General features: G+C 40.2%; 1 protein-coding gene across 11 annotated transcripts in view; it reads left to right on the plus strand.

Annotated features, from left to right (window-relative positions):
* The window catches only part of ATP2B2 (ATPase plasma membrane Ca2+ transporting 2), a 410,039-nt gene that overhangs the window by 133,802 nt on the left and 248,464 nt on the right, over positions 1–27,773 (plus strand). For all 11 annotated transcript variants that reach the window (XM_017830953.1, XM_017830962.1, XM_017830965.1 and 8 more), the window contains one exon: positions 6,339–6,443. The gene's annotated coding sequence lies outside the window, so the exon portion shown is untranslated. The remainder of the gene's footprint in view (positions 1–6,338; positions 6,444–27,773) is intronic.

Below are 27,773 nucleotides of genomic sequence, written 5' to 3' on the forward strand. Positions count from 1 at the left end.
ACTCTCCCTCATCCATGTGCATACAGCAAATCATGAACCAGGACTTGCCTTTACCAAAAAGGAAAACTGACTTCCTTCCTTGATAAAAGTTATTTTCCTACATATTTATTGCTAGGTTTAATAATTCCTTTTTATTTTCCTGGTATAGGTGCCAGAATTACTAGTCTGTATTTTACTCATATAGCCACTATAATCTTATAAAATGAGAAAATTAATGACCCTTCCTTCCCCTCTCTCTGCTGCTCCAGTCACCTGCACTGGAAAAATCCTCCCTTTTTCCTGTTCCTTGGCAGTTTCTGCCTCTGTGCAGCAACTTCTTTTAGACCAAGTTTGCAGGTTGCATGTTACACACAAACCTATTTTTATAAAATCATTACTGCAGCCCAAAGTGTGGCTTCAAGCTTTAAGACATCTTTAGTTCTGCTTTAGTTCTTTTGGATTTTATGCTCTTGATACCTTAGAGATTTTTTTTCCCAAGTCCTCCTCCTCCTCCTCTATTTCTTTTTAATCCTGCTTTTACATGCAACACTCATTTGCATTTTATTTTTTTACTAAAGCTTCTACCCAGATGGAGAGTTTTATATGTTCTTAACCGTCAGGGTTTTTTTGTGCAGGATTTTTAAAAGCAAGGTCAGTCCATGGGAAGTTCTGTTATTCCTAATGAAGGATAGGTGGCACTCTTGTTATTTTTGTTTGGGTCCTTGAAATAAATTAGGTGTATGCACTCTCTCAGAAAGATTTCTTTTTATAGAGTAAGTGCTTTAGAGAGTGTTCTTGAACATTGAAGAGGATTTGATTTTATTATTTTTTTTTATATGAACATGTACTTCAATTGCCTGAGTCTGTGACTGGATCACAGTACTGTGCAGGAAGAGAAAATGTTATTTTTATGAAGACCTCAAGAAAAAGTGCTCAGCTGCATGGGACTGGCTCATTTGACATATATAATTTTTGGGGTATTTTTATTTTCTTACTATTTCATTAGGCAGAGAAGAAAGTCAACAAAAACTTTAATGTAATTTTAACTCCAGTTATACCTTTCTACGTTGTGCTTTCTTGTTAGTTATGTATTTGCAATGTAGATTTAAGCTGGCATGGTGATCCTAGCACTGCTGAATGAAAGGAAATGGCAGGTTAGCAAGTGCTGAACAGTCTACAGAGCCTTTATTTCTTAAACCAGGGAAGTAAATATGTGTTGCCCTAATTGTGTCAGTTGATCACAGAATTTGTTACATTTGTGTGTTTGAGGATCCTCTCTTATGATGTAAAAATCCTGAAACATGGAGAAATACATCCTGGTAGAGGTAAGAGATTGTGGATGTTTTCCATCACTTTAAAGGAAGATTTGTTTCAGCTCTATGGAATGTTTTTCCCTTCTCTGACTCTGTGTGCAGCCAGAACGTGGTTCCATGGAGGTATTTTAACCTTGGTGCTTGATTGCTGCAAATCAAATCAATTTTATTATTCCTGGGGGCTGACAGCTTCATCTGGCTGAGGCCAAGTGATTTGGTGACCTCGGACCTGTTTCTCTTCATCCACTTGTCAATCAATTGATTCTGTTACTGCTCTGCCCAGAAAGGGTGGTGGAAGGAAAAGTGGAGCAGTAGAGCTGCAGTGAGCAGAGATTGGAAAAGTCTCCATCCTGCCTCTTCAGAGTATGAATCTCTTCCACGGGAATATCTAAATACTCGATATTTTGTCACGTGTTTTTGCCACATAGAAACATCTCTGTGATGGGGTCATGGCTTGGCCAGTGCCACAGACCCTTTGCAGGGAATTTGTCAGCTGAAGCCCTCTAAGCAGAGCCATTCCCAAGTTCTGAACCTCCTAAAAGGCTCCTTTGGCTGTGCAGTTCAAAGAGAAAATTAAATAGGTGATGTGGAAGGAAAGGAGATGCTCCTTATAGACAGAAACACAGATTTGTGTGGTTTTCATTGAACATTTCCTGGTGGGTGTTACTACCTAATCAGAGCATAATGTGCTTTGTGTTGTTTTATATATTTTTACAATGCTTTAATTTTAGTTAACTACAGCTTAAATTTCTTGCCAGTGTTTTGCTAGCATGGCATGAACTTAGTTAAAAGAAAATCTTTCTTGAAAGAATTTCCAATCTAATTTAGGTTTTAGATATCTTCACTTTAAAATATTTAGTCGGCGTATATTCACTAGGGAAAGAGAGTTTGATTTCAATTTTCATGATGATTGAATTATGGAATTAAAAATTGATCGAACAAGCTATTTTGTTTTAATGGATGAAGAATCATATTATAAGTTGGCAGTTTATTTTGCAGTTTATATTTTTGGTGCCCTCCCATGTAACACAGGCTCACGTATTACTCATCCCTCCCTTCTTCTCCTGCAAAGTGATTTGGATTTCTAAAAATCTTTTTAATTTCAATACCCTGGAGTGTTTGAATAGAAGAGTCTCAAAGAAAAACCTATTTTGGCGCAGGAAGTTTTCTTGATATTTTGGATAACATTCACTTTTACTTTCCAATGCCGAAGCAGCTTTCAAGCTGATGCCTGTTATGGCAAAGAATTTTGTGTTTTGTATAATAGTACGAGTCCCAAATGGGGGCAATTATTGAAGTTAACACTTTTTGCCCAACTGTGGGAGTACCAGCATCTTTGAGAGATTCCGATTTTGGTTCTTATTTATGCTTGACATTTAATGTGCTTGACATTCTGATTATTTTACACCTACCTAATTTCTTCTAGCTCAAGGGATAATGACAATATTTTAAGCATCTGTGAAGTGTAGCTGCATGTTACTGAGCAGGTGCAACACTACAAACGGAAGGAAAAAGTCCCTAAACTGTCTCTGGAATCATTATTTTTTGTGTTGCATATCTCAGGGCCAGTTAGATTGGTTATCAGTTTGGTTGCCAATATCAGCCTTACTAATATTTAATGTCCTTTTATTTACCTATTTATCTACTTGTGTGTAAATAGATGTATATAAATGAGACTCGGACACAATGCTGGACTGTGGGCTTACATTGTGTCCTTTGTGATCTAGGGGTGAGGTATTATAGGGAGAGATTTCTGGGTAGTTACTGGGAACTTACATTTTTCCTAAATTTTAAATTAAAATGGTGCTGTAAAATAACAAGCTCAATATAAAATTCAGCCCATTAAACTGAGCTCATATGTCTATGGCACATATTTACTGCTGGCACAGTAGAACTTAGAAACAGCTGACCTGTGTCTTGGTTTACAGATAACTGGGATATAACATGAGAAATAAATGGAAAAAAATTATCCAATTAAGTATACTCTCTGTGAAGTCTTTGCTCTCCCTTTGGGACATAATTTTATTAGTCAGGTTCTTGAGTTGTATTCCCATTTAATATGCAGTTCCCTGTGGTCACATCAGGCTTTAGGATCTTTTTAAAAGGTTCAAACGGGTATCAGGGAAAGAGGAAGGAGGAGGAAAACAGTGGGAAAACCAAGCTCTTCAGAGAAGTGCAGCTGGTGGGTACAACTTCTTTTTGTTTCCTTTACTGGGAATCTTGTGTTGCTTTGTGGTTTTTACCCACAACTATCGTAGTGTGGGTAAATTGACTACGTGAAGAATGGGGAAGAAAAGTTAAACCACTTGATTTTACAGACCCATGTGGGGACATTTTAAATACTTCCCCAAGTCCTCACAAAACAGTCGCCATGGCCCAGCAAGGGGTCCTTGAAGCAGCACTGACTGAATGGGTTATAGGAATAATTTTTAAAATTCCTTTATTTTGCAATCTTGCCACCTGCTGGTATACTCTGATAATATAAAATTTGGTTAGAAACGTGTTCCAAGAGTCATATTTTCTTTGGTAGGCAAGATCTTAAGGCTGGATGATAAGCAGGTTCTTATTTCCAGCTTGCAGGTCCAGTGTGTTCTTCCTTGGCTGTGTCAGTGCCCCGTGTCAGTGCAGTGTAGGCTGTGCATCCCTTTGCACTAAACATAATGGAATCATATCCTAGAATCATGAGTTGGAAGGGACACTAAAGATTGTCTCGTTCCAACCCCTTGCCATGGGCAGGGACACCTTCCACTGTCCCAGGTTGCTCCAAGCCCTGTCCAACCTGGCCTGGAACACTCCCAGGGATGGGGCAGCCACAGCTTTTCTGGGCAACCTGTGCCAGGGCCTCCCCACCCTCACAGGGAAGAATTTCTTACTGATATCTAATCTAATCCTACTCTCTGTCAGTTTGAAGCCATTTCCCCTTGTTCTGTCCCTCCAGGCCCTTGTAAATAGTCCCTCTCCATCTTTCTTGTAGGTTCCTTTGGGTGCTGGAAGGCCACAATTAGGTCATCTTGAAGCTTTTCTTTTCCAGGCTGAACAATGCCAATTCTCTCAGCCTCTCCTCATAGGAAAGGTGCTGAACTCCTCTAATCATCTCCATGACCCTCCTCTGTACTTGCTCCAGCAGGTCCACTTCCTTCCCATGCTTGGAACCCCAGAGCTGGAGGCAGCTCTGCAGGTGGGGTCTCACCTGAGCAGGGCAGAGGGGCAGAATCCTCTCCCTCCCCTGCTGCCCAAACTGTGGGATCAGCCCAGGGCATGGGAAGTTTCTGGATGCTGGGTCATGTCCAACCTCTCACCAACCAGCACCTCTAAGTCCTTCTCCCCAGGGCTGCTCTCAATCCCTTGGCTGCTCTCAATCCCTTCATCTCTCTGCTGCCACTGATTTCTACAGACATGAGGGAGGAGAAAGTCTAGAGATATTGTGTGGTCCTGGAACACTGCATTGTGGCACATTAATCTTCAAAATATATTTGAAATGTAGTTTACAAAGGAATGACGTCCATGTCCTAAAATTCCCTGATAAAATTAGGCAAACTCAATTGACCTAAGTTATGGTAAGAATATTTAATGGATGCTGTTATCCCTAAAACAAGTACTGTAAATCCAAGCAATATGGAACTTAAATGTTTAAACTTTCATTTGGGCACAAGGTGGAGACTGAATCAAGTCCATGACGTGCAAAACCTGGCATTGCTGAAACTTTAGTGGCAGGAGCGTGGGGAAGCTCACTCCTTTATGTTAATCTGAGATGAAGCAGATGTGGTCTTACTGGTGTCTGCAGGGAAATCCTCATCTATAATAAAAGCTGTTTTCACATAGTGTTCAAAGGGCATTAAACAATCCAGTTCTTGCAAGCTGAATCCAAAGATGATTTACTGAGGGGTGTGATGGATTGCTCGTTAGCTGGAACTTACGAGTCAGAAGTGGGTGTTTTCTTTACCCAGAGTGTCCCCTCCGGCTCTGCCATATGCTGTTGTTTGACACAAGAGTAACTGAATAGATTTCTGCCACTTGGGTCAAAAATGGCATTGTACTGGAGCACAATGGTTCCCTTTCAAAACAAAAACATGAAGAATTTATTTCCTTTTATTTCTCCTTATGGTATAGTGTTGGTGTGTTCCCACATGGAACACTTGCACCCAGTCCCAGGAGGACTCTTCCTTGCAGCACTGCTGCCTGTCATTTCAGTACACCCACTTGAGCATCTCTTATGAAACCAGTCAGAGTGGCATTTATTCATGGTGGCATCAGTATGGTGACCTTAAGACCTCTCAATTATTCACTTGCAAGTTTTTATGGCATGCAAGGAAAAACAGGGGAATCTCTCCCCTCTCCCACCCTCCCTCTCTCTGCCTTTCCCTCTCACACAGACACAGAACACACACAGACCCACACAACCCTGGCCAGCTGCACTGCTCTCCCTCTGCCCTCTCTGAAATGAGGCAGAGGAGCAGTTACTGAAGCCACCATGATGAGCACTTCCCATTTTGGTTCCTGCTGCCTTCTCCTTCTTGGCTGTTTTCGGCCTCAGACTTCTCCTTCCCAGTTTCCACCTCCTTCTCCTGCTTCGTGTTCTGTGTTTGTCCTGTTAATACTGAATATTACCAATGCTGAGTAGCTGTTCTGGAGCAGCTTGAAGTCCTGAAGGTTTAGAGTTATGTTCTTCTACCTATTTTTAAATATGATGGGAATTATCACCAGTTGTAAGTCTCCAAAGGACTGTGTGCATAAAAAGTACCATTTATTTACATAAATGAGAGGCCAGAGGGGCTACAGCTCTGATAAATGGATAAAAACGAGAGAATGTTGGGACTGAAGCCCATGGTTTCCAGCTTTTATTTCACATCTTTAGTCACAGAGTTAGAACTTTTAAATCACATTATTTTACTGCAAAAATGTCCATAACTATTTATGACACTGGATGTTCACTCTTGGATCTGTTTCTCCTGTGGGGCATCCTTCAGATCAATCCTTGTTTGTTCTATTAATTTGCTTAATTCTCTGGGGTTTGTCAAGTCTAATTATCTTCTTTCTTTCTTCCAGTTTTGAAATCAAGATTGATTAAGCAACACGAAAAGCCCCAGCTGGTTATGTGACTTGGAACCCTGTTTATGAAGCGCTCATTCGTTTTCACAAGACGACAGCACTGTGAGTTGTTTTTATCTTTTTTTCTCCACAAAATTAAAAATCTGTTGTTTTGTCTCAATAGAAATTCTAGAGAATTCCCAAGGAATTCAACACTTATTGGTAAATACACTCTTAATTTGTGGCTTAGTGACACCAGGCAAGGAAATAGAAGTGTCTTATTCACTTTACCATTCTACTCACCAGGGATTTCTTTCACGTAACGATGTTACTCATGGTTTCATATCATTTACAGAGACCTACCCTCAGTTAGAAAGATCAATCTGCTCTCTCTTTATGCTGTGTTGAATGAAGTGTGGGATCAGTGAATGTGACAAATGTATATTTTGGACTCCATTGGTGGTGGATTATGTAAGGGCAGAGGCTGGCAAGCAGGTGCAAGAGGAGATGGCAGTGCCACTCAATGGCACCTCTGCAAACAGCTCTTGCAGAATTCTAGATTGTCCCCCACCTCCCAGACCCTGAGATTTTGGACTAAATAATGCTTCCTCTCTACTTGATTTAGGAAGTGTTTTCCCACAATTATAAATTTGCTCCTCGTAAGATAAACCTTCAATTTTTACTTGCAGAACAGAACTGCACAGTGCTATGAAAGCAAGAGTGAGGATACATAAATGAAAGTTCCAGCAGTAATATTTCATGGCTTAACTGTTGTTTGATATATATCATGAACTACGTGTTATAAGATAAAACTTCATAAAATCATTAGATCCAGGTGGAGTGCTGACAGGAACATCATAATGCTGTCTGTGGTATGATCTCATCTTTGCCTTTTCCAGTTGTGTGAAAATGTTCTGCCCTAACAGTGAGGAGACTCTTTTGTGTCTGTAAATATGTGGTGGGAGTTTTAAAGATTGAATTTCGGTAGCCATAAACTGACATGAGGTTCCACTTCAGGTGTGGGGCAGCACCAGGTTCCCTCAGGCTTTTCTTTAGCTCTACCTGCACTGGAAGCCAGGCAGGTTGGATTGGCTGAACTTCACAACCATGTTAAAATGGCATTGCCCAATTTGCTCTGAATGTTGGAAAATTCCATTATTTTGTAAGTGAAAGGAACAACTTATTTAGGTATTTATTCTGAATTTTCTGTTGAATAGCAAATGATTCTAGTGACTTGTAAGTGGTGAGACAGTGCACGTAAAATCTGTGTTTTCATTTGTTACCTCTCTTGTTACTGAAGGTTCATTCACCAAGAAGTGAAAATAAGGTATATTATTCAAACTACTATAGAAAAAGAGGAAATAACACTACCTACTAAAGTAAGTTTTGGGGTTATGAAAGAGTAGAACCAATAAAGAAAAATGAATAAGTATTTAGTTTTAAATAGAGTTTTTACAGTGAAATATAAGCTTACTTTTGATTTTTATGATTGCAAAGAGATGTCTGAGCAAATTTGCTTTATGGGAACAACAAATATATTCCCAGTATGGTAATGAGATTAATTAGCTTGTTATTAGGAAAGAGAATCACACTTATTCTTTTTTTAACAAGTAAACATTGGAAATAAAAACGTAGCAAGAGTACCCTGTTGCTCTGGGTGTCTGCTGGTAGAACACTTCCTCTCCTATGATGTGTGTGGAAACAGGCTTGATATGAAAAGCACAAAGAAATGAATAATACAGATAAAAAGGCTTTACTAGTTTTCCATGAGTACTTAAGGAAGTTTTCCACAGAATAGAGCTGTAAGGTCTGCGTAGCTACTGTGGAGAAGACCCCACAAGCTGGTTTTAGATTATTTATTTGCTTTGATACTGCGTGTTAAAAACATGAAATAATTTATGAAGTTGTTATGATGTTTAAAAATAATGATGTTTAAAAATAATGATGTTTAAAAATAATGATGTTTAAAAATAATGATGTTTTACCAAGAGGGCACTTGGACAGCTTTCAGGTATTCAAAAATATTGTCTAACATTTATGTGGATAGAAATTACTCGAGGGTTTGCCCTCCTTTGTCACTAATAATTTCCAGATGGATTTCCACCAGGGTGATAAGTGGACCTCCAGTTCTCACCTACACCTAAATGTTTGCTAGGCTCTTTTAGCTGAAACCAATCTAACTTAGATCAAAATGTTCTGCTCAGTGCCCGTGTTTTTTTCAGCAGAGAGCAGAATGAAAAGATGGTCATAATGACTGTGTGTGGGCATCTGTAACATCCAACCACTGCAGGGTGTTCAGCATCACTTCTTACTGACAGTCTGGGACTGCAGCAGGTTGGCACCGTTGCTTTAATGAAGGTTTTAATAGGTGCTACAAGCTGTGCAGACCAAATATTGTGCTTGTCTTTCGAAGCATTAGTGATTCAAGCTTCGTTTTAGTCAAAAACTCTTAAAACAAGTAGTCTATAATCTATTTGTCAGACACTCAAAAGCTAAGACAGACTGACTAGAGAGGCAACTTTCTTAGTCATTCAGCTATTAAAAAAACAAAAGCCTCCTCGAGGTTTTGTACTTTTTTTTTTTTTTTTTGCAGAGAAATAAGTAGAGTTTGAAATACTGTAGTTTTCTCTATTTCTGAGTACAATCCACAATAGTTTTAATTCCTGTTGTGGAAGGCAAGGTGCCAGGCACAATCACACAGTTTAGCACACTTGTAAAAATAAAAAACTGTAACTCCCCCCATTCCTAAAGCACCCTCTGCCTGCAGCCTCTCACATCCTCTTCCAGAAGGATGTAACAGGCTGACTCCCTTGATTTCATTATTTAACTTGCCTTCCAACCAGAACTGAGATTCCATGTATGTAAGATGTTGCTTGTTCCCACTGATGAACACAAGGTACCTGTTCTGGTTAGACCTTAACACCAGCTTTAGATGTCAGGAACCAGGAGGTAACACTGCTTTGGCTGTGGGAATGTGTCTGGTGAGGCCTGGAGTGCATAAGGAATATTTCTTCCCCAAGGTAGCTGCAGCTGTTGTCCTCTCCTAAAGATATTCCCATATGAAATCCTTCCCAGTTTTGTTTTGTCATCCCTGTGATTTATCAGAGTTATTAACGGAGATACTTTGGGCTGTGTTGTTATTTCTGTGCTCAGAACTGAAATGTCAGCTGGAACTGAGACTGGAGAAGCTGAAGAAATGGTTTTATCTCCAGCACCACGTGCAGCTCCACCCGCGTTTCACTTCTGCCCTGTAAAGGCAGGGCACTGGGAAACCACTGAAACTTTTGGCTTTTCCAGTAGTTACAATAACCTTTGGCAAAGTGTTTTTGTCACTTCTCCCACCTACATTGGAGGGAAGCAGCTGTAACAGCAGAGCGTGGGATTATGACTCTCACTCGATTGCAATTCTCGGCACAAATTATGCATCAGCTCATCCCCAAACCATGGCATCTATGTCAGCAAAGTGTGGTTTAGAGGTGTGAGGTAGGACAGTTCCATTCATCTATTTCTGTCTTATTTTTCCCGGGATTGTCCCCTGTGTTTTGAAGGGGAAGAGGAGCATGTCACTTGTTAGATGTGAATGTGATGATATTCATTCAGAGTTGTGCAGAAGCAGGGCAGATTTGTAACTTCAATTACCTGTACGATCATTTTGCACAACTGAATTAAATATATCTGTGAATATATCTGAACTCGTGCTCCTTTGAAGAGCAAACTTCCTTTAATTAAATAATCTTTTCCTACTATCTGAAGTTAGTGACATTTTATAATCATACAATTGCTGCTTAATTTCAGCTTTACGTAATTTTAATAGGTCAGAAAGGGTGATATTACAACATAACTATATTCAGTGAGAGAGTAACAGTAAGACAGTAGTTCTTGCCTAGGGTTTCTCATCAGTATTAGAGAAAGTATGAATTGTTCTCTCTGTTTTAGAGATGATGGGACCTGTGGCTCTGTGAGGTTATCCAGCATGTCTGTGCAACCCTCTCTTCCCGTGTCCTATTGACTGACCATCCCAGTGTAATGACTCTCTCCGCAATGTATTAAAATACCATGTGGAAACACAAAAGCCAAAAGAGTTAATGGATCTTAATGGAATAAAATTAGGATTTTTTTTTTATTATTTTGAAGGAGAAAAAAAGAAATGTGTTCCTGCAGAGTTCTGTGTTGTGTGTGCTGTTCAAACCATCCGTTGGATTTGAACACATTAAACAGGAAGTTAACATATAATGTTAGTTTATTTTCTTATTATTGGCTGTTACTCTGGGATTTAAATATTTCTTATCTGTCTTGGTGTGAAATGGTTGTTGAAAAATGATGAAGACCAGCAGTGCCAGGAGCTGATTTTGCTTTCTGCACTAAATGTATGGCACTTGTCTGGTAAGAGTACAGAGGAGGGTGTTGGTGTTCCATGGGATTGTAAGGAATTGAATGACGTTAGGGACAGCAAATGTCAGGTGAGACTTCAGTAAATGCTGGTTATTGATGGAATTATTTCTTTCTTTCTTACTTTTGATGCCCTTTTCTGATCTAAAAACGTTTTAGAAATGTTGAATATAATTAAAAAGATAAGACCTTCCTAGTAATAATGAAAATATTGTTGTGATATTAATGTTATTATTTTTTATATAATATATTTTAGTTTTGCGTGTTGGGGATAATTTTGATTTTGCCTTTCCTGTTCATACAGTGGATTTGCTGCACTGCCAGCAGAATATCTGCTTTGAGGATGACCAGTTCCTCTTGACTTTGAAACAATCCTTGATAATACCAATAAATCTCTTGTAATCAATGAACAGCCACTGTCCATGAAGTGAAATGCATGTCTGTTCCTTGCTGCTTTAGGGTTTCTCTTGGCAGGATTTCATAGACATGTTGCTGGATTTGTACTGGCTTCTGGCTCTTCCTAGATTAAGGGTTTTCTCTTGGTTTCTCCTAATGCAGAGCATATGAAATGTGAATTTTCTTAGTGTGATACGTAGAGGGTGAGTACAATTCAAATGCTAATATATAGAAACTAAGTCTCACAAAGGAGTGTGTTAACATTTGTCTTAATTCACTGTATTTCTAAGGATATGTCCCAAATCTTGCTTGGCATATCACACACTACATTGTACAAATTCACCCTTAAAGGCAGAGAGAAGCATTTGCTTTTTGCATAAGTTTGAGTCCTATGATCCCATGAAAAAGTGAAGGTTTCCTTTCATGACCCCACCTGAGCCTGCTTTGCTGATTCCCCCACTTTTCTCCTCCATTCCCGTGTTAAATTTCCCTTTTTCAAGGAGAAACAGAAATGAATATATCCAGCAGAGACTGGATTGGGGATTTATTTTCCAGCTGACATGGTTTTACTGTTTTCCTGGGTGCTAGAAAGTCTCTCATTTACTTTGGTGTTCTCGCCTCTCTTTTTCAATTTGCCCTGCAAGTGCAGCTCCTTGCTGAGATCAGGCTTAGCTCAATTTAGACAAAATACTAGTCCTTTTTTTACCTAGTTATTATTAGAATGTCTATTGTGCTCTTAGATCTTGTTTAGCAGCTGTAAATTTTAAGTCTGTGTTTTGCCTGCTGTTGTCCATGGCTGTCAGAATTTCCCTCGACTTCAGGAATTGTGCACTCTTACGCAAAGTAGGTAAATTCTCTGTTTGCTTTTAGTTTGGTGATCCAATCATTCCCTGTTGCAATTCATTCCACCCCCGGGGAGTTCATCTAAGCCAGTGATATTAATACCTGTGTTGCATGGGTATTTGATACTTCCCAACTTTTGCAGGATTGTGTAATCCATTGAACTTCCTACACGTCTCTCCCTGAGCTGGAGAGTCCTCCAGAACAGCAAAGGGAGCTCGAGAGGAGTTTGTGACCTCCCTCCTCACCCTGCCTTGGTCATCGTGGCCAACTTGTGCCTCAGGCTTGGCCCTGACTCCAGGCTCCTGCTGTCTTTGTTCCTTACTTGTCTCTTTAGTATTCCAAGATAGAGGTTTCGAATTTTTTGGCTTCTTATTGTCTATTTGGATGGATCGAGTGACTTGTTTTTAAATCTTATTTCAGTTTTCTCAGTAATCTCTCCCTGCAGATGTTGGTGCTTCAGCATGCTTTGCTTTTTGTATATGTAAGCAACACACGGCCTGCAGCCAGATACTCAAACTCACAAAATATTTAAGAATATGTTTAAATGTGAGGTCTTAAAGAAAATGCAAATTTATTACTTACTACTTTTCACTTGATTCTCATGATAGATTTCTGGAGAGTGCTCTGAGGTTTTTTTTCTTGGTGCTATCACTACTTTGCCTTCATGCTTATGCTAATTTTCTTTCTTTGCCAGAGCCCCATAGCACTTGTTATCAGTAGCTACAATTTCCTGCCACCTGTGGTGGAATATATTTCTTCATTATAAGCTTTTTGCTGCTTCCTCAAGTTTTGTCTTTGATTAGCTGCTATGGAATTTTTACATATCATCACTTGTCCTGCAAAACTCAATTATCTGATAGATATGAAAATTACTGTTTCTAGGTTATATTGTCCCAGATCACTTAGTGCCAGTTCCTGGTACCAGTACTCAGCTGAACTGGGATTAAATTCAGTGCAAGAGAGTCTGGTGGAAGACTAGGTTTTGTAAGGCTGATTTTGGGTTTTTGTTGGTGGGTTTTTCCCTCTTTCCTTTAAAGTGAAAGAGCACTGGAAATGCCAAGGCTCAGTTCAGAGTGACTTACCCGAACTGGGTTGGAATATAGTAGAGATTTACAGTAGAAATTCAGACTTTTTTAATCTGAATTTAGTGAATATTTTCTTAATCGTATTTGCAGCAACTTTACATCCCTGTTTCAGGGATTATATTTTCAAGGATCTCTTGAAAAATGAGAATGTAAGCAGAGGTTTATCACTCACTGTTAAATCTTCGTGGAATGATGTGCTGTGAATCCTCCTGCCCAGACCCAAACAAAAGGGAACATAAATTACACCAGCTACTGGCTTTATAAATGCAAACGTTATATTGCTATAGTCCATTAAATGGACTTTTCTGTGCTCAGTTTAAAAAACCCAGACTTTTTATCTCATTAACAGCTGTCCAGCTCCTCATCTGCAGTACAGAGTTTCTTCTCTCCATCAACATCATCTGGAAGGAGGATAAAAACTACGGATTTGTTAGAATGTGATAAAAAGCAGCATGTGTGTATATGAAGGCAAATGTAAATTACACTGAATTTCCAGCATCAAAAAGGGGACTTGGCAAGTGCAGATGTTCAGCTTAAACACTGTAGGAGGAGAGAGAAGAAGTGGTTTTGTTTCTTTGTGCTGAGCTGTGGTGGAGCAGCTGCTGGGAGCTGAGCAGCAGAGATGAAGTGGCACCGTGGGTAAAGCTGCTGCTGTCTGGGATGCAGGAATCCATCTGATGTTGGCTGGGAAAAGGGCTGATGAGGAGCAACACTGAGGAGAAAAAGAGAGCAAATAATAAGTTTCTGTAGTCTTTTTTGCTTATATCTTTACTCTTTCGAACCTTACCTATTCCTAGGATACAAATTATAGCTTGGAGGGAGTGAGTCCATACTAGTCCATACTAGTCTTTGGAAAATTACTTGGATTAGGTACTTTAAGCCTGTTTATGAAACAGTCCAAGTACTGAAAAAATCTACTGGAAAAACTGTAAGGATGACCTTGTTTGGTTCCCCTGTGCCCACTTCTCCCAGGTACTTTTATCAGCTTCTGGGCTGCCACTCTCTCCTCAGGAGCTGATGGTCTTTTGTTGTTTTTTTTGGCTGCTTTGGGGTTTTGTTTGTGGGGCTTGTCGGGGGGGAAGTTCGAGTGTTTCCTTCCACCTCCCCCCAAAACTCACTGCTAAGGAATTCTTCCTTCCTTTCCCCATCATCCCCCAGGTCCCCAGAGTCCCCAGTCCTGCTGCAGTAGGTGATTCACCGCTGGGAATGTCTGTCAGTGTTGCCTGAGAAACCACACACTGAAATGGGAACCAACTCAGTGCCCAGTGGGCACAGGTGGAACTTTCAAATAAGAAACTCTTTCCTTTAAGCAGTTCTGCTTGTCAGTGTGCTGCGTGGCTGGGGCCACACCACAGTGGGCCACATATTTGGCAAGGTGGTGAAATTACGGGGGTTGCTCAGTCTATGTTTTCTCATAAGCTCTTTTTTTCCCCCCCTCAAATCCCACGAAGTAGCATCCTTGAAAATTAGGAAAGGCAAACAGTAACAAGGTAACTTGTTATTTCTGTATCCAGTTCAAGAGGGACTTTCTGGATCAGATATCACATCTAAACCAGAGTTTATAACAACCAGAAGTGGGTCATTTGTAAGGATGATTCAGGGAACCACAGAATTTTGATGCGAGGCTTGACAGAGGTTGGTGGTGGATTTTGCATTTTAGTGGGTTTCCTTTCCAAAGAAAGCAAAAGAAGGAAAAAACCTACCTGATGTATGGAAGTAAAGAGCCTGCTCAATTGTCTTTGTATTTCAGAGCAGAATTAAAGAACAGCAAATTGGATTTGCAAAGGCTAAACGAGGAGGTTACAATAGTTAAGCATGAAATCATTAAGGATCAGAGAATTTTCCGTCTTGTCTTCGTGGAGTTTGAATTAATTGTGATAAAATACACACTAGGTAGAAGAAAAATGAAAGAAAGTCAGAAAAGAGAAGAAAGGGTCGTCCTGCAAACCTGAAAAATTAATTTTGTTGCAATCTGTATTTGAAAGAAAAATGGCAGAAATTGAAATCCCCCAAATCAGCACAAGAATTTTGCATATTTAGAATATAAAAAGAGCTTTAAAGCACTGGATGTTTTTGGAAATGCACGTGTATGAGTACACATGGAGTTAGTGTGCCTGTCCATACCCACACTGTTATAGTCCATCACCAGCCCCAAGATACAGTACGATTTAAACTTGTGAAAAGCTTCAGTTGTTTCCCATCTGGAGCCTCAGTTTAATCCTCTGACTTTGCTACAGAAGCCTTGATCCTTGTGAAGGTGTTAGTTTTTTTCCCCATAACCTGCGTGTGGCAAGGCTTTTGTAACTTCTGTAGTCAAATTTGAGTAAAACATAGCTAATTTTCATCCTATAAATTAAAAAAAAAAGGGTAACTTAGATTTTTTTTCTCTTACTTTGCCTATGAAGCCCTTGTTGTGTTCACAAAAATCTCTCTTTGATGGTATGACATTTTAAAAAGTCTTGCCATGGTGGTTCAATCCTTGTTGAAGAAGAAGAAAAAGAAGTTGGAAACTTGCATGAATGATTCATTTTGAGCAGCTATTTTGGGGGCCTGGCATCATCTGAGATGCGGCTTCACATGAAATGGGTGGGAAAACGGTGGTTTATAAACCTCCTCCACCCGGCTATTTAAATGAAAATCCGTAAAACTCCATCAGGAGACTGTAATTGGGATTTCTTTGGAAAGAACATGCTTTAAAAATGCAGCAGGGGGAAAAAACCATGGAAGGATCCCAGGAGTGGGGAACGGTGGGTTAACTGGGAAATGGAGGAAATCCTGTGGGCAGGATCCAGAGTCACACTTGGCTTCCAGCCACAGATGTTTGCGGTGCCTGAAGATAAAATCACCCAGAGCAGCTAAAATAAAATTAAAGCTGCAGCAAGGCAAAAGATAAGCTCTGCGTATGTTCTCACACGTTAAGCAGAAGGAACTGCTCTCAGAAGTGGTTTGGGTGTTGTTTTTTTACTAGCTGGGAAGGATGGAGAAGGAAGGGAGAGGACAGGTCTTTCATTAGTGTGTGAGGGCTGGATGGGGTGAGCTTTCTGGGTAAAACAGAATCAGAGAAGTTCCTTCCCAATGAGAGAAGTTAAATGTTTCTAAAATGTGACTTTAAAAAAAACGTAATATTTTGCATTGGCTAACAGTCAAGTTATTTTTATTGCTGTGGCTACTGGCTTGAAGTTGCAGTTAGTCTGTTCTGCAGTGTGTAAAATTCAATGTTATGAGCAAAAAAATACTCTGATTATATTTATGACAACTGTTTGTAAAGTACTGAAACAAAATATTCCAATGACAAAGCACTTTTGCTCATATATAATCAAAAGAAAGTAGTGTATTGAAAAAAGTTTATTGCAGCTTTGAATGTGCAGTGAACGAATTTAATGAAACTTCTTTTACACCGGACTTGGTTCCTCATTGATTATTGAGAAATAATCCAAATTTCTCAATGCAGGAGGAAGTCATGTATAAAACACAATTGTATAAAATAGTATAAAACAACAATTTTAATAATAGTTTTCACTTAAGCTGTGAATAATGCAGTTTTAAGGGGCTTGTTTAATTACTCTCCAGTGCTGTTTTTCTTGTTCATTTACAGTCTTCAGCTGTAACTTAACCCAGGCAAAAGTCCTGAGATGTTACAGTTTGACCAGTCAGCTATGAATATTCACTTCTTTTTTTCTGTGAGCAGATGGGATTCCAAGTCTGTGCAGAAATACTGTCATAAGTATTTCCTTCAGTACTTCCTATGTTCTAGTTCTTTTCACAGCTCTCCTTCCATTTGGGACATGTTTGGTGTAGGAAATATGTGTTCTGACAAAATACTTAAAGGTGAGCAAAAGGGAGTGTGCTCAGAGAAAGGAATAACTTTGTCTTCTTCAAATTGTAGAAATGCCTCATATGCTTGGTGTGCTCCTGTGTTTTGAATGGTGATTTATAGAGGCAGCACAAATGGATGAAAGAAAGTTTGAATTTAGAGAAAATAAAGTCCCATGTCTCTCCTGCACTCTCTCTTCTTATAGTATTGGTGTATTTTATTTCTTAATATAAATTACTGCTTTAAAAAAAAAAAAGCCTGATTATCTTTCAAAGATTAAATCCTCTGTTTACCACCAGGGCAGGATGTAAAAGGAAGCTCCAAATACATCTTAGCCCAGTTTGAAGCCATGTCCTGTGAGCTCTGGTGGCGCAGGTGGAATTCCCACCGTGGGGAATGGTGACAGAAAGGGGCCGAGTTTGCAAAGGTCGCTCTTTCTGTTGCTCTCCAGAATTTGGGGTGGACAAGGATTAAGTTTTGCTGGATGGAAAATAGGAACTGGTCTCAATCAGGGTCAGCTTTGTTCCCATACATCACATTACAGCTGCAGTTGGTGGTTTTCACCAGCCATAAATGAGCTGCCCCCACATAAGTCATGGATTGCTGGAAGAGAGTGGGTTTTTTTTCCCTAACAAAGCTTTAATGAATCAAAGGAAGTCTTGCCAGTAATTTTACAATGCCAGTCCCATGGAGTTCCAAGTCAGTGTTGTAATGCACAGTACTTACAGAATTTCATTAAACACCACACCTGTTAATTCCCCATCAGATTGAGGACAGCGAATCAAAACAACTTAATGTGAAGAAAACGGGCTCTGCCATAAGACCTCAGTGGTTCTTTCCATGTTTTAAGTATATTCCCTGGGATTATTCTGCTAATTTTCTACCTCTAATTGTTTGTGAAATGGACTTATAAGGTCATGTTGTAAATTAGACTAAATTGTTTGGTGCCAGAGTTGTCTTGTTGTGTGAATTTTAATAGACAAATATTATTGGCCACAATACAATTAATAGATTTTGAGTAGTTCTGCAATCTCAGATTTAACAGCTCTTTCTAATAGATCTTTAAAACTTCAATTTTGTGATTTTTATCTTTTCCTAAAGTAGTCCTTTAACTCATATCAGAAATAAAAGAAACTTCTCCCACAGGCAATTCTTAATACTTTATGCAAACTCCTGTTGCAAAATGATCTATATCTTTACTGCAACTGATTTGAAAGTGCAAAAGGTCAAAAGTGTCCTAATGTGTTTTTGAAATCCACGTGTCAGCACAGCACATTTCAGAAGGGCTGTTGGGCCTCTGTAGAAATTGCATTTTTCTTTTGATTTTAATTTTATACCTGGAAAGGATTAGGGGATATTCATTTCAACTGATGGCTGAAGGGTAAGAAAATATATTTAGAATAGAAGATGCATATTGGAAAATATATGGACTCAGAGGGATGTAGTATAAGGAGACATTTATATAGTTTAATTATTTTATGTGAGTGATGTAAAAAAACCACTTTAATTTTTTTTTCCATCTACTGTGCCAAATCTCCATGTTTTACTTGCTACTGGTTAGTGCAGTGTTATTCCTGACCTTGTTCCCTACCGAAGAGACATCTTACATAGCAGAATTTCGTCTAAACTAAAATACAATTTCCTAGAAAGCAATATCAAGCCTTGATTTATTTACTCATTCTGCCTTTCCGTCACCTATCATTTTGCCAGAGCTGCTCCCTGTTGATGGTGACCTTGCAAGATGACAGATTAATTCCAGCGTTCAGGAATTTGTGCAGGCTGCTGCTCAGTCTTGTCTTTTACAATGTGTATATGTAATATGTAATATTCTTTAATTCATTAAAGCAGTTTAATCTGAACGACCCAAACTCAAACGCAGCAGAAGCTTTAAAAGCTCATCCGTTTTTTTTCCCCGCTCTCTGCCAATACTTTGCCTCTGATTCCTTCAGTGGCACAATGAAGCAGAACTCCCAGGAAGATTATGGTGCCTTGGCTCTGAGATACACCCAAAACGTGTCACAAATCTCAGTGAACGAGTCTGTGGTGCACAAATACAAATGTCACCTTCTGACTGTGACCAGTCCAAGGAGCCTCCTTGCAGGGCAGTGAAATCGGGCAGGTCCCGCTGCAAGAGGCTGCTGTGGGGAGGTCCTTTAGCAGCCGCTCTTAGAAAAGCAGCCACATCACCTCCAGTCCTCCTGGCTCCTCCCTGAGGAGGAGCCTCTGTGACAGTTTAACTGCTTTGATTTTTTTTAATCAAAATGGCTTTTGGGAAACCGCTTCGCTGCCAGCGGATATTCGTGTAGCAATTTTAAAATGGGATTTTTGAAACAGAATTTAGGGAAACTTTTTAACCATTTCACAGCTCTGTTGAAAATTGCTGTGGAGTTTGCAGCTTGCCACGGTTTGGTTTGGTTTTATTTGTTTGGTTTTGTAATGGATCCATATGGTTGTAATAAATACATGGTACAAAAGGTGCTGAAAGGAACATATCAACAACTGGGAGCACATAACTTCATTAAACATTAACTTCATAGTTGAGACTATGCCAATATATATTGTATTTGCTATTGTTGGAAATATTAGTAAACAGCCTTGAGAACTAACTAGAGAAAGAGGCTAAAACTTCTGAGAGATACAGAAAATTCACTTTTTGGCACCAGTGCACACCACGTAGTTTCCTGAGCAGAAGTGATTTATGTCTGATTTTTCCCAGCAAATATGCACCACATATAGATGTTCTCCACTGGGACATTGCAATTGAGTTTAATAGCTTGAAATTAGAGACACTCTGTGGTCAGTGAGGAATGATTATCGATGGCATAATTACCTTCCTGTGGAAGGGGATTATTTACCCTGAGCACTGGCACGTGTGTGAGGTTTGGTGGGGTTGAGACTAATGAAAAAACGGGAATTGGCCTTTTGGTTTCACCTTCTCTTGCCAGTCCTGCCCTGCCCTGGCTCTTGCACTTGCCTTTGAGCTGATCTGAGTCCTGCTCAGGCTGCAAGGAGGCAACAGCTCCAGGGTGGAAGTAGCAGCAACCACCTAAAGCCGACTCTGAAGGAAAAGCACTTGGAGAAGAGTTTCATTCCTCTCTTGCTGCCCATCTGAACTTTAAAAACTGGGGTGTGTAACTGATTTTGTTCAAAGAACTACTTACGTAGCAGATGTGCTCCATTCTTTCCAGGGACAGCAGTCACACCATAAGATTACACGTAATTTTAGCATTTGGATTAATACCCAGTGAATGTTCTGTGGTTAATGCACTTTCATTTACATTTGCATTAAGAGGAGAAGCTTCAGTTCTTCATAATTCCTCTCATCCTTTTTTATTTTTAATTTAAGAGAAGTCATTAATGCAGAAAACAGAATCAAAACTTCTGTGTCTGTGACCTCAAATTTGCATTTGAGCCATTGCACCAGTTGGCTTCCATTCTGGATTTGCTTATTCCTGGAGCTGATGGGTATGACCATGCTTTCCTTGAGCAGTGATGATGGCCTGTAGTTGAAATTAAGATCCATGATGGAATATTTTTTGACCGAAGTAGAAAAAGAATCCCATTTCCTTCTCCCTATGACTTCTTTCCTGCCTTTAACCCTGTGGTGAGATGGGTAGGAAAGGTGGAAAAAAAGCAGAAGCTTTTTTTTAATGGAGCTTCAGGAAGACTGAAATAAAATTTCTGTAGATACAAGTCTCTGAAATGTCTCTCCCTGAGGTCAAAACAAGCTCCAGTGGTCTCACATGGGGGGCAGGGATCTGAGCATCCGAGGAGGAGGAGGATGGGGCACAGCTCTCTCTGGCAGGAAGCAGTTCTTGGATCTGCTTGGATGTGCTCCATTTGGGCTAAAAGAGATACTTAACTTCAAAACTGAAATACTTTATGCTTTGCATCATAAAATGGTGTTGTATGGAACCTTTAGAACCTGTATCCAAACAGCAAAATGAAACAACCCAAAGATTCCTGCAGCTTTTTTTTATCATGAGGCTCCTCTTGGCCAAAGGAGCAGTGTGACTCTCACAGAGACGTAAGTGTGGATCAGGAGGTTTATTTGTCACCTGTGAATGAGAAATATGAGTGTAGAAATATGCTCCTTCAGAGCAGGAGCAGACACAGCTGTACCTGCCAGAGCTGTGCAGAGGTTAACTTTGGGAGCCTTGCCATGCCTCATCTAATGTGATAATTACTTTCGGCACCTTTGTGTCTAGGCCTAATTCATCTTGCAGAGATAAGGTAATAATTTACCACTTAACCTAATTCTTCATGTGCCAAATAACGCAATTGTACAATGAAAACTTAGAGGTGCAAGTTGGGAGTAGAAAATGGAGGCCGGTGTCTTGGGCAAAAGTGGGATCTGAACAGGAAAATTTGCAGGAATAGAGGGAAATTCTGCCTCAAAACAAGCTGTGCTTTAGCAAAGAGTCTTGCACGGGGGTCTGAGATTTGCTGTGGCAAGACATGTACAATTCTCCAGCAAACATTTGTGGATTTCCAAAGAGGCCATGGTTCAGGCAGTATCTCCGTGCCATTAGGGGCATTTTATGGCTGGCTCTATAAAGTTACATGTTCCTAGTTAATTTTTAGTTTTGTACTATTGCTCAGACACACTTTGTGCAAATATGTCTGAGTCCAGGCTAAAAAAAAAAGCAAACCCAGACCTGAGACAGTGTAATGTATTTGAAATAGGAGTGGCACAAGTTAGTCCAGATAAAGAGGGGAATATTTAAGAATTCCCAAGGTGACAGAGACTATAATTGCTCCTTGGCACCTGAAGAGGAGAGCTAAAGTATAGTCGATAGCTGTGTTGATGCTTTCTCCATTAACTCCTATGTGTGTGAGTTATGTTTACAGTTGAATAATTGTTTATATGTAAATAAAGCTATTGCATCTTTCTTTCCCTCTGTAAGGACAGTTTTAGCTTAATTATGTCGAAGAGTTAGTGTGGGGAGCTGGGGGATGTTCATCTTGTGATTCATTTGAAATTTGCTTCCTGTGTATTTGCTACTCTGCCACTCTTAATTGGGTTGTTTTTGTTTTTTTCTTTCCGCATGGAAGAATGTGCACTCTTTCCGTCTGATTTCAGTGTAATGGGTGACATTTTCAGTCTTTCTGGAGAATTAAGTAAGGTGGACTGTAGCTGCTTTTCCAGGCACCCAGGTGGGCTGAGATACTGCTGTCATTTCTCACTGTGGATGTTTGAACAACTGTAGAATCGCTTTAGAGTTAATCGTATTGTGGCTTTCTAACGGTGTGAGAGAAGAAAAATCATGAATTAATCGCTTCAGTGGACCTTGGCTCCTCTTACAGCAAAGTTTCGCTCTCCTGTAAACGCTCGGTATTATGTCAGTTCCCTCGAAGTCATTATCACCTACACACTGGGTGTCAAGTGCTGCTTTCTAAAGAGATTAGTACCTTTTCCTCCTCCTCCTCCTCCTCCTCCTCCCTCCCGCTTGCTCAGCTAAGTAGAAGAAAATCCAAATTACCGCAACCATACAGGATGGGAGATGGAAAATAATGCCCTGATTTGGCTGCTGTTTCAAGGAGAGAAATGAGATAGAGGATTTTATTCCTCCTCACTAACACTTTTATGCTGACCTAATTTCACCTGACGTCAGGAGGTTTAGCGTGGTAGGTCAGAGCAGAGCGGGGCCTTAAATCTTTCAAACCCTCTCTGCGCACCCCGAGTGGTTAATTAAGGAAACGGGTGCTGTAAGCAAGGCAGAAAAGAAAAACCCCGGTATTTGCTTTTTCTGGAATAGGGAAGGGAAGCAAAATGCAATCAAAGTAACAAAACCCCAAATCCTAATCAAAGGGGGACTGTGAACCAGAAAACTGTTTTTTTTTCCTTTTTTTCTTTGTTGCTTCTGTAATACACCCGCGTCTGTGAGAAGGTTTGGCTAATCAGACTCTTATCCGTTTTTTGCCAGCCACCTGGCAACAACCACTCACACCTCTTGTGAGAGCGTGAATTTGCTGTCTTTTACCAAACAGGACTGGTAAAACCAGAAATCACAGATTAAATAGAGAAAAAAACCAAACAAGGAGCAAAAATCCCACTTACTTTGTTGATATCCCATTGCCTTGGACGCTACCTGTGCACACAGGGAGGATACCCAGAACGAGAAAAAAAGGATGACAACGGAAAAAGGTTATAAAAACATCCCAAGCAAAACACACTTGAAACAGTGTTGAAGGGATATACCTGCCTTTGCAGAACACAAAGAACAGCAGCGTCCTTTGGTTTAAACTCTGTTTACAGAGGTGAAAGAGCGACAATAGAAGAAGCTGTTGGGAAATAGGACGGGATGCCACCCTGGAAAAGTGGGGGGCAGGGGTGTTTTCTTTCTCGTCTCATAATTTGTTTTAAATTTCCAGCTAAGCACTGTCTGGGTCTTCCTGCTGGAACTTGTACAATTCTAAAAGCTTTTACGTTGTCCTTTGCTTCCCATTTAGAATCACAGAATCATAAAGGTTGGAAAAGATCTCCGAGATCATCGAGTCCAAACTTTGCCTGAACACCACCTTGTCAACTAGATCAGGGCATTAAGTGCCACATTCCTTTGAAAGAAATGGCTGAGATCAAGATTCCTGGCTTCTAACTATCCCTGCCTTTGAGCAGAGTGGTGCAGCCAGGACTGAACGTGTTGTGTTCGGATAATTGGTCTTGGTAAATAACAGCCTGGGTTCCTTAGACTGCAAATTCCCGTTCTGTAGAGCAATACAACAGCACCAGCAGGCTGGGCAATGGTGTTTCTCTGCATTCCATGGAATTTTCATTTCAGGATGTTTAATGGGTCTGTTCCCCTCATCTTTTCTGGAGGAGTTTGATGTTTTTGGAGCAGAGGTTTTTAAACCGTGCTACTACTGATGTCACTGAGCCAACGCCTTTGTGTGTGGTGGGTTGGCCTGGTTTGCTGCTCTCTCTGCAGCCTGATCCCTGTGTTCCCCCCTCATCCTGCACGGGACCTTGTTGGCAGGAAGGCCAACAGTTGTTGTTGGTTGGAGGCAGCTCCTCCACACGAGTGAGGGAGCCCCTGCAGTGAGACAGTGGGCAGAGACACCGGCACTGCACCAGGATCTGGGATTTGTGGAGCAAACAAGAACCAAAGCTGGATGTGCAGAGGGTGAGGTCCCATTGCCAGTGTTTGTGTACCAGCAAAGCAAGTTTGGAACTGCATCCCTACAGAAAGCAGGGCTGTCAGCATTATGGTTTTCAAATTTAAATAGTGGCCATATAGATAAAACAAACTCTTCAGATCAGTGCTTGTTACCAGGAGCTCGTAGAAGACAGGTTGCATAAAGATGGTACTAGAAAGAACCCCCCACCCTAATATTGGAGGGGTTTATGGCATTTCTGAAGCACTGATCTTAAAGGCTTTTTCCAACCTAAATGATTCTCTGTGTAGGGATTTGAGGAGATGCTCTAGGTGTTGCTCAACTCATACAGAAGTTCTACATGCCCTAAACAAAAAAGTTGTGTATATTCTGAAGTGTGTTAGGTTTTGTTTGTGTTTTTTTTTTTTTTTTTTTTTTTTTAAATGATCCTAGTTGAAATCTGAGGAAGCAGCTACAATTCAGTTTTATATCTGAAGAGATCTGGAAATATAATTTAATTAATAAGGGTAATTTTTAATACAAGGAGAAAAGGATAGGGAACGTGGAAGGTAAACTAGAAATGTAGGAGTTCCTTCATGTGATCAGAGAGAAGAGCTGGGGTGGGGGTTCTTTGGACCTCACTTTTGTATTGACTTTCATTTGATAAGTCAGTGTTCTGAGAATTGACCAGAATGTGTGCAGGGTAAAAACTGGACCAAAGGCCCCTTGAACAGTTTTGAGGTTTTTCTAATCCATGAGAACAAAAGAAAGTGTTCAATGTTTTTAAGAATTCACTGGAAAAAGTCTGTAGTCCTCCTCAGCTCTGTGTGGTTATATTCAGTAAAACATGGAAATTGAGTTTACACCTCTGAATTTTTGCTGCAATGCAATAGAGTGCAATAAAATTCCCCAAGCGCTTTGACTACTTAATATTGATTTATATTTACCTGGTAGGTTGTATCTGTCTATGAATGACCTTCAATCCTGAAATATCATCTGAGTATTTAGCAATCTTCTGTTTGTCCTCACTGTACATTTGGGAGCTGATCTATCATGTACATACACAGGAAACGGACACGGTGAAACTAAATCACTTGGTCAAGGTTACAGGGAGAATTTGAGATGGATGTTGAAATTAAATCTAGATCTTCCTAGCCCTGAGCTAATCCTGTTGCAGCATGGTCACCCTCTATTCGAAATCCCTTCTGTCATCATGGGCTTGTTTGTGGCTTTGGCTGAGTGTGCTGCAGACACAAACTGTGGTACCCAACTGGAGACGCTTTCACTGCGAAGATTTAAAGAAGCAGCCCCTCTCCCCCCCCCCCCCAATTTACTGAGCAGAGTGAACCCCCACTTCTTTAATGCTGTGAAGAATTTAGAGTTGTTAGGCAAGTGCAAATTCAGAGCTCAAGAGAGCTCAGTTAATGTTTCAGATGGATGGAGAGGAAGCACTTTATTTGAGGGGGTATTTCCACAAAGTATCTTGGAGGTAGTTTGAGCGTGAGGAGTAGAACAGAGCTCCCAATGGAAGGTGTTGTCCTGGCTGATCTTGGGGACAGGCAGCTGCTACTGGAAGTGGAAACACAGGGGTCACTGGGTAGGTGAGGACACGCCTGCATTGCTTTTAGGGTGCTGATCACATAATTGGGACAGTGTGGAACTCAGCACAGATTAATTGCTCAGTTCTTCACTCCAGTGTTTTTCAGGATGATATAACTGAACATAAGCTGTGCTAACTTTCATTCTTTTACGGCTAAATATACATCTCGGTAGTCTTGTTGAGCTGGAGCTGATTGTGTGGTGATGGAGAGGCAACATTTTATGTAAGGCGTGTGTAGGAGATCTGAGAGATCTCCACAGGGATCTTATTAGAGCTTATAAATGTGGAAACAGTTATTTACAGACAAAGTATGGAGTGAGAGAGGAAGGGAGTAAAGGATCTGAATGTCACTCTTACATTACCTCCAGAGAAGAGCTCAATATCACACTGTTTGTTCCATATAATCTCAAATTGATGCCTGATTTCATTAAGTGCCATATTTATAAAAGATGAGCTATTGGTTTGAAAATCAAACTTCTGACTAAGTTCACTCTTGATCTTGAGGTCTCAAGCCTTTAAAAAAAAATGAGAAATCCAAAGAGCTCTTTAAAGTCGCCATTAAATCTTTGTAAAACTGTATTACTTGAACTTAACTGGATGCTGGGTTTTGTGTGTCCAATGGTAAATTTTTTAGTTCTTCTTGCTGAATGCACGAGTCACTAGTTGTGTTTTAATATAATTACTTGGATTGGTTCTGCAGGGGATAGGAAAACCTAAGTGCCAGGCATCCATTGCCTTGTAATGGTTTAACATTCCTTTCAGGAAGATTGAAATCACTGACTTGCTCCTCTCATGCTGATTCTGCAAACACACACAGTGTATTTCACTGATGGAACACCATTGCAATCACTTTCCCTGTTTATGTTGCCCAAATAAATCATGTGTTTAGCTTTTCTCGTGAAACAGGAGAAAAAAAAGCTAAATTTTCTTACAAGTGAGGTAATTTTCCTCTTTACAGACTGTGATTTCAGCTTGTTTGCCCTTTGCTCGTGGGGATTATTATTTTTACCTTCAAGGAAACATAGGATCCAAAGCTTGTATAAATTAAATATCCCAGTGTAGATCCTCAACTTTATTTCTGTCATATCTCTGATTTGTATTACTCATGTTTTCCCACTGGATTCCTTAAACATCATATTGAGGGATTTTAGATGATTTCCAACATTGTCCTTCATAAACCATGGTCATCCTTCCTTCCAATGCATTCTTTCCTCTGCTGATTTAGAAATCCCTTCTTTCACACCCAGGGAAATTATATACTCTAAAAGAAATTAACTTATTCTGTTTATTAATAATGTGATAAGACTTTTTTTCTGTGTAATTATATTTAAACTTATTTTTAGTTTAGGCTGTGACAAAATAAATGATGTCAAATAAAATTATGTTTTCAGAAGCACCAGAAATGATCCTGGTAGGGAGGAAGAAGAGGTGTCACAGAGACGCTTTCTCAGCTATTTTAGAGAAATAAAGGAAATGTTCTTTTTAATTTTTTGATTCCCCTAATAACAAACAATCATTCTTGTATCTGTATATTTTCTCTGGATAGTGTTGTGGACTCTGGAGGGCTTTGCTTTCTGCTGGAATCGGTGACAAGACTTCAGGTGACATTAGTGAGGGGCGGGCTACAAATCTGGCCTGGGATGGGTGTTTTGGCCTTTAGCATACACATAGAACACTTATTTGGCTATAAAATGGTCTTTCTGACAATCAAGGGACACCATTTTCCCTTGGCACCAATTCCTTTGGACAACTGCAGGCCTGTGTGCGTTTATCAGCTCCGGGAACAGGTTGAACTGTGATCTTGTCCAGCGCCGTGTGGAGTCGCTGGGAATTTTTTCCCAGCAAAGCCTGGGAATGCACACTCTGTTTCCTTCCTAGCAAGTTAAATTGCTTTTGGGAACAGAAAGTGTTGTAACTTGCTGTGCTGAGTGCACTGAATAGGAGCTGGATCGGGTTGCTGGAGAGCAGCACTTGGGCAGCTCTAAGAGTTTCGAGCCCTCGGAGGCGGCTCGGTGGGGACAGTGAGAGCAGCACAGACAGACCCAGCAGGACAGACAGATCCCTCAGCACGGCCAGGGGCACACTGGAGGTGCCACCCTGGGCTGCTGCCAGTGCTGGGGGCACCAAGTGTGGTCCTTCATTAAGGGGGACCCCAGGATTTCTGTCAAACAGCAAATATCAAAGGCTAACAGCCTCTGTAAAATGTTTCTTTGAGAAATCATTGCCTTTTT

The sequence above is a fragment of the Lepidothrix coronata genome, unplaced genomic scaffold (assembly GCF_001604755.1).
Source record: "Lepidothrix coronata isolate B3197 unplaced genomic scaffold, Lepidothrix_coronata-1.0 Scaffold186, whole genome shotgun sequence".
NCBI lineage: Eukaryota > Metazoa > Chordata > Aves > Passeriformes > Pipridae > Lepidothrix > Lepidothrix coronata.